The following is an 8,072-nucleotide window of genomic DNA, read 5'->3' as shown; positions in this document are numbered from 1 at the left end:
CAGAACTTTGTCCAGGAAGACTCTTCCATTTTTGCACCCAAGTGACAGAAGAGAGCATCCTGATGATGAGATCCATCACTTGGGATGTTTTCCTCAGGATGTGTGATGTTGGGATAAACATGGTGTGAGCAAATGTTGGAGGAAGCTCTGCAGTGAAGCACAGTAAAGCATAGGTGTGCTTTATCTGGCTAAATCTTCCTTATCAAAATCAGAACAGGGACATACCACAGTACAGCCCTGGGCTTGTGATGCTCCTTTATCCTAAAGGTGACCCAGGATAGTTTCTATGATTTATTCCTAAAGTCATTGAGTTCTTGATGTGCCCATTACCAGGTAGTGTTAATATTATGGCTCTGATATGATCACTAATTTACAGGTCAGTCTGTGTTGTGACATCTACGAGCAGCCCAAGGCATTCTTTGGCTTTGGTTTCTCACTAGTTTCAGGAGAATGGACCCTCTGTCAAAGCTCTGACATGATGCAAATATAGGAAGGAAAGAAGGAAAACTCATATGTGAATGGACTTCAGTGCCTTTGGTTTTAATGTTGTGATTGTAGCACGTTCCAAGGCATGTAGTTTATGCTGCTGTTAGAAAGATGCATCGATGGCTGTGGATGAAATAATCTTACAGAGTACTGCAGCTTACTCTCTAATTAGGAAAACAGGGTACTTAAGATATAGAAATGGAATGGAGCAGCTAGGACAAGGAAAGATAATTCCCTGGCAATTCACAGTATTTCCAGGATAACTTAGGGTATGCACATCACAAAACCTGGCAGAAAGGAGAAAACAGACATCTGACATTTCATTCCATGCCTTTCAGCTTCCAATAGCAATGATGAACTAAAGCCAAAGCAGTTGTTTGGGAATTTATGATCAATCAGGGTTATTGGGCCTTGGCCTTAGGTCAGGAGGTCTCCTGGGGTTCATTCATCTCTGTGAAATGCTCCACATCTCTTTTATTGCTGTTTAAATGATGAGCGACTGCAAATTACAAGAGTGGCACTGATATATGTCAGCTGGTTCAAGGTTTGCAAATCAGAAATAAATTTTGGAAAATGGAGCACTTATTAGAAATGTGTTCCCTTTTACCTGTACCTCTTTGTTGGTGTTATAAGACCGGTGGCTGGGCTGATTTGAAAGTCGTCATGAAACAAATTTTGCAATGCTCTTTTGGAAAGAAAAAAAAGAAAAAGGAAGAGATGCTGGAAAATACAATACAAAATTATCTTCTGCAGCACAGTTTATTAAACAAAGTCTCTAGCCTCTTATATCTTATAGTTTTCTTTTTGGCATGAGCCTTGAAAGGGGGGGCGAAGCATAAATATAAGGAGAAAAACAACAGAGTGTGTTCTTGCATAGTTCTGATTTTCAGCAACAGGAAAAAAAAACAATGAAATGAATCAGATTTTAATAGATTGTGCTCTTTCAGTGGCAAAGAAAGCTGCTTTAAATTCTTTAGTTCAAAATTACAGTGATCAAAATGATACTTAGAAACAAAGTAAAGAGGAAAAGGGGAGAAACTGTGAGCCACAATAGTTGTTGACCAGAATGCGAAGTCCAATGCAACTCTCAGGAAAAAGCCAACACAAGACTGGATATGTAAAGTGCCTGTAGCCCTAATTGGAGAAATCACTAGGAAATTCCCCAACTCTGGCTGTAGAAACTTGCCTCAGCTGACCCTGTCAGTGCGTGCTTCCCCATGGCAGGGCGATGTGCGCGCTGAACTGCAGGGTTGGAGCAGTTCTGGTGACTAACTTACCACTGACCTCTGCTGGGAGGAATCGCGTACATTCAGCTTTATGTCACGGCTCCTGTCTTGCTGATACGTGATGGAGAAGCCTCTGGCAGCACCAAATTCAGATACATACGTGTGCACATATTTATATGTAGTATATGCACACCTATCTGCTAGAGTCTGCACCTTCCATCCTTGCCGTCAATGGGGTTACCCAAATGTCCAAGCTGTATAAAAGAGTAAACACATAGAATCATAGATTCATAGAATCATTGAAGTTAGAAAAGGCCTCTAAGAGCATCTAGTTCAATCAGCAGCCCATCCCTGCCATGCCCAATAACCATGTCCCTTGGTGACAAATGATATTAAATAATTACTGCAGCGTAACAGATCAGTTGAACCCACAGTGGAGTAGCAAGAGAAGTTCAGGATGTCACGAAATTTTGGTCAATAATAGCCCAAATCAGGAGTTGTACTGACCATATATCACACTGGCCACACAGAACAGGACTACATCTGGAATCTCTGTCCATGAACTGAAGTCAGTTTATGATGGCACAACAAATCACTGAGACTGAACAAAGAATGCAGACAAACAGAATTTATTCCCTTATTGAAATATTCAACAGCACTCCAGCTATCTATCTACTGCAGGAATTTATTGCCATGAGAATAGAAGACGAATCAGATTTTAAGATGGGAGATAGCAGTGAAAAGAGAGATCTTGATTTTATTGAAAAAGAAATGACAAGGTTTAATGAGACAAGATTTAGTGTGGCTGAAGGAGAAAAAAGAGTCCAAATTACAAGGCAAAGGAAAAAAAAAACTGGAGTTGTCTGCTGTGATAGATGATGCAGAAGCGGCCAAAGGGAAAAGATCTGGCTTTCCTCTTGATGAGTTTGCGTTGGGGTGGAGGATGGCATGCACAAGCCTATGTCAAAGGAATTAAGTGCAAAATTGCTAAGAAAACACTGAGCTAGGTTTGAGGCTTAGCCAGAGAAACAGTATCTCAAACAATGTGGGAAGGTATAGTTGCCACTATGGAATATGTGAGAGGTGAAAACAGAGAAGTGAGAGGAGAAATCAGGAGGCAGGAAAAAATTGTAAATAGGGGAGGATTTGGGAGGATACAGCCATTAAAGGAGGAGGGAAAGGAGTGCAGCACTTTTTTCTTTTGTAGCCATTTGGATGATCCAACAATATCTTCACCTTGGACGTTTCTTATTAGGGAGGGAAGCGGTAAGAAACAAGGCACCAACAAAAAAGAGCCAGACTGAAAAAAAACAAAACATTTGCTTAGATATCTCATAACACTGCAAGAGTTGGTCCCATTTTCAGACAGCAAATGTGAAGGCATTGAATGGAAAACAGCATTAAGCACAAAGATAAATTCTGTGCTAACCAACATTTCTGTGAGAACTTCAGCAGCACAGTCGTGCCATTTGCCATCCTCCAACTGCTAGGCAGTGGAAAGGGCAATTGTGTCAAGTCCCATGTGAAAAGAGAAGACCACATCCTCTGTGCTAGTCTCATCTAAACCCAAGTTACTCCTCAACATTTTGGTATTGATTTCGTCATTCTTTACTTATAGGAAGGAAGATGCACTCACTTTAGTGCCTCAAATTTCTGTGGAAATTCTTGAGTCCATCTTTCTGCCACTGAAGGTCTTTGGGGCAAGGTCACAGCGACAGTTAAATGCAAGCTTCTGTCTGTCCTTACACAGAACTGACTGTGGTACTTCCTTCTCACACTCATTTCTGTCATTTTCTATATTAAAAATATCTTTACAAAGCTTTGCTTGGGCCCTGTGGCCTGTCCCAAATGGCCTTTCCCAGTGCATGCTCTTGGGAATGCTTAAGTGCTTGCATATTTCCTGATAATACAGGAATGGATTTGCCAGAGTTTATAAACATGAGGGAGGCCAACTTTTTGTGTGGTCTGATAGCGACAGGACGAGGGATAATGACTTTAAACCAAAATAGGGGAGATATCAGTGAGATATTCAGAAGAAATTCTTTGTCCAGAGGGTGGTGAGGCTGTGGCACAGCTGCCCAAAGAAGCTGTGGTTGCCACATCCCTGGAGGCATTCAAGGATAAGTTGGATGGGGCCCTGGGCAGCCTGAGCTGCTGGGTGGCAGCCCTGACACCCAGGGGCAAGTGGGTTAGAACTGGATGGGTTCTGAGGTCCCTTCCAAGCCAAGCCATTTGGTGATTTCATGATTCTATGGTTCTTGTCAGTTATAACTCAGCCACACAGAGAGCTTATCTGGATTATCTGCAAGAACTGAGGTGTGCATCAAGATTTCCCAGCTGATTCTGAGAGTGCCGAAGATAAAAGCAGAGAAAAGCAAAGGTGCCCAATGGGCATATATTAGAAGCTGAAATTATGAACTAATCCCAGCTTTTGAGTGGTAATTGTGGAACAAGGTAATTAGCATGGGAGCTAAATGATGGGAGCTAAATTTCAGCACAAAGCCTAAGGCTTTTGACAGTATAAAACCTGGTATTATTGTGCAGCCAATATTAGCCTTATTAATAACAAATCCTGCAGAGCTAGTAGTAACTTTCAGAGGAGGAAGACAAGACTAGAATTGCAAAAGTTAATTTAGATTTTTTAGATTCGTTTATTTTATTACCTGAAATAAAGTAGGAGTAAACACTATAAGAGCTTTGTACAGGCAGAGTGGTATAAATTGTACTCACCAATATTAAAGCAATTATCTATATAGATGTAATGTTGGTGATTTGTTGCAGTGACTGATATATAAAGTTTGACTATATTACTATTATGTGCTCCTCTTGTAAAATGACTAGGGAAAGATCCTGGATATTTAAGTACCAAAACTCTCTGTTCATTCTTCGTCATATGAGGTAATAGCTGACTTCACTGATCTGATTTGGCAGATCTCAATTTGAGAAGGAAGAAAGTACGAAGTACTTGACTGAGTGTCTCCTAGGTTGATTTGAGGTCCTGATAGTATCTGTTTAAACTCTGCTGAAAATTAAGAAGCAAAAGTCATAGTTTGCACATTTCTGTGTAGTTTAAACATTTGAGGCAGTGTCCAGATCTAGCTTGGGACTCCTCCATATGGGCATCCGTGCTACCAGGAATCCATGCTATGTGCAGGAATCACCTACTTGTATTTGGTACCACGATATCTTTGCAGAGATGGTACCTATGACACAGTAAAGGCAACAGACATGCATCACGGTATTTTGTCAGGATATCTCCCACCATTTAAAATGACTTAAGGGTGACACCATGAATGACTACATAAGGATGTACAGACAACTTAAACCAGCTCCATGTTAATGAAAACAGAGGAGTCTAGAGAGTCACTGAGCTAACATTTGCATCTATTTGTCCCTATCATGTCTAGTGCCATTTGGGATGCCCTTATGGATCCCATCATCGCATCTATCAGCCTTGTGTCAATGCTGAAGGGCTTCTAAATAGCATTAGACCTTACATGTGTATGACTAGATTTAGCCTTGAAAAGGTAGAGGGAACTGAGCTTGTTTAGCTTGGAGAAGAGAAGGATCTGGGGAGACTTCACTGTGGCCTTCCAATACTTGAAGGGAGCATATAAACAGGAGGGGGAACGGCTGTTTATGAGGGTAGATAGTGATAGCACAAAGGGGAATGGTTTTAAACTGAGACAGGAGAGGTTTAGGTTAGATATTAGGAGGAAATTCTGTGGTGACGCAGTGGAACAGGTTGCCCAAGGAGGCTGTGGATGCCCCATCCCTGGAGACATTCAAGGCCAGGCTGGATGTGGCTCTGGGCAGCCTGGTCTGGTTGATGACCCTGCACATAGCAGGGGGTTGAAACTGGATGAGCATTGTGGTCCTTTTCAACCCAGGCCTTTCTACGATTCTATGATTCTATGAAATTTAGACCTCTCACTGACTTGGAGACACCCTTACATGACTGTGATCCTACCCAAAATTGGTGTGAGAGTGTAAGAGCTCTGAAGATGTGTGGAAGACCTGTTTAGAAAGGTCTTTTCCTGCTCCTTGAGATCCGGCAACTCTGCACAACTCTGTGACTAGCAAATGAACACCATTAGGCTTCTTTGGGAATGGGTTCATGCCTTGGAGAATTTTCTCCCTCCTGCGAAAGTCTATTGCTGACCAGGTTTGTTCCCAGCCTTTCCTAGATGGGGTAGAGCTGGCCATGTAGTAAGTAACAAAATATATCACTGAGGCAAAATTTTGGCTAACAGCTTTTTCTCCTGGGTTCCTCAGGTTTCCCTTAGACCTGTTTGTGCAAGTACCAGGTGTCCAAGGAAACAGTGACTGTGTCTGGAAGGCCCAGCTGTGCCCATAGTTTCACTTGTTGTGCTCTGCCCTTTCCATCCCTTGTGATTGGTGTAAGGAGGTAGAGTGCATTTGTGTACAAACATTTCTATGAGTTCATTCAACACCTACAATATCCCAATATGTAAACAAGGTGGCTGTTTTACTCTAAAAACCTCTTTTGTATGACTAGTGGCCTGTCCAGAAATGAGAGACTGCTGTCATAATCTCAAGCCCTTCCAGGAAATAAAACCTGCAGCACTTTTTTAGCTCAAGTGTCACTTCATCTGTCAGGTGTGGTATGATCCAGAGCTGTGAATTACTTAGAAAATAGCCTTTTTGGGGGGGTTTTGATCAAGTAAGTTATCAGCTACACTTTTCACAATAGGTGGAGAACTTGGCTGGATGTGTCTATGAGCTGACCTCATCTGGATGTTTTCCTTATTTTATGCAACTGAAAAATTTCCTTGGGATGCTAGCAGTTCTTAATATCACTTTTTAAATTGAATTTGGAAGTCTCCATTGCATACATTGCTAGAAAAAAAGAAAGAGGCATGTACGTATATGCATGTGCTCAGGTGAGGAAAGAGAAAAATAAGGAAAGAAATAGTTGCATGGCTATTGCACCAGATATTTTGGGTCCAAACCTTGTTGCACTTGGCAGATGCAGCAGGGTCAGCTCTGATTGTTTTGGCCAGACGATATCATACCTTCCTGGGTGATATCAACCTCTGGGGTTTGGAACTAGATGATCTTTGGAGGTCTATTTTATAATTCTATGATCCTATGATTTCCATCTGTGTGCTGCTACACAAGAGTACTTTTCAGGACATTTCTGGGCAGTCTCTGTTTACTGGAAACTTACCTGAAAAATTTCTGAAAGGTGCAGTCAACATATTCTGATTCTCTGACAAGAAGAGCATGATATTTAACATTGATAGTCATCCTAAAGGACCACCTTCTTGAAAAGTGGAATGAATTTTGAGCTCATTCTGTAAATTTCAGTGCTCTTTATATTTCCCAGCACACTGACAGTTTCAAACCTTGCACTGTACAAGGACTCTGTTTGACAGCAACCACCTCCCCTCTTATCCTTTCTCTGGAATGCTGGTGACTAGAAATGTAAGAGCCCAGACTTCCACTACCAGATGCCACTGTGCATCAGCATCATCCCATCACCATGGAATTACACTAACACAGCAGGAGTTGCAAGAGCCCAGCACAGCCTCCAGACAGGACTGGCGGATATTCTGAATTGTTTGAGAACATCACTTTAATAGCCTTAAATCAGTCAGAGCTGACACAGGACTGTATTTGTCCTCAAATCCCAAAGGGCTCTCCCTGCATTTTAATGTGTAGCTTGAGTGTGTGCAATTTACTGGCACAGTGTATTTTTAGCCAGAAGATAGGCTTCTTTTGTATTGGCTCAGGAAGGTGAAAGTTTATCATTTAAAGAGCTTGGTGATGCCATCTGTACCTAGGGATTTACTTTTATGAGCTTGTTCTGTGTGCTGCTATGCGACGGCTGCATCTTAAAAACTTGCGTTGCTTCGTTGAAAAATGTCATATTTGGAAACACCAAACTGCATGCAGTGGTTAACAGTATAGCAGCTATTTAAAATTTCTAAGTGATAGAGCAGGATTTGCCTCATTTTTCTCCACAATTCTGCAGAGCTACTCGTGTTATGTCTGCAGATCCACATGTGAAAATCTGAAGAAGTCACTGACCTCTGTGGAGCTACACTGAGTTTATATTGGTGCAACAAGGCAAAACTATTCATACTTGTTGGACTCTTCTTCCAGCTGGAAGTCTCCAAAGACTGATCAAAATTTGCTCACCACACTTGCAGATGAACAATGTGGCTACTACTGTTACTGCTGCAGCTGTAATGCAGCAATTCACAGTATTGGCTGCATTTTGCATAAGAGAAAGTTGAAATATGACAACTTTGAGTGCTCAGGGTGGCACAGAGGAGAAGTGGCTGAGGGTCTGCACAGTGCAGAACAGCAACAGGAATCATCCAACGTAGGCTT

Source organism: Lagopus muta, chromosome 1 (genome assembly GCF_023343835.1).
Source record: "Lagopus muta isolate bLagMut1 chromosome 1, bLagMut1 primary, whole genome shotgun sequence".
Taxonomy (NCBI): domain Eukaryota; kingdom Metazoa; phylum Chordata; class Aves; order Galliformes; family Phasianidae; genus Lagopus; species Lagopus muta.
This window is presented reverse-complemented; position numbering follows the sequence as displayed.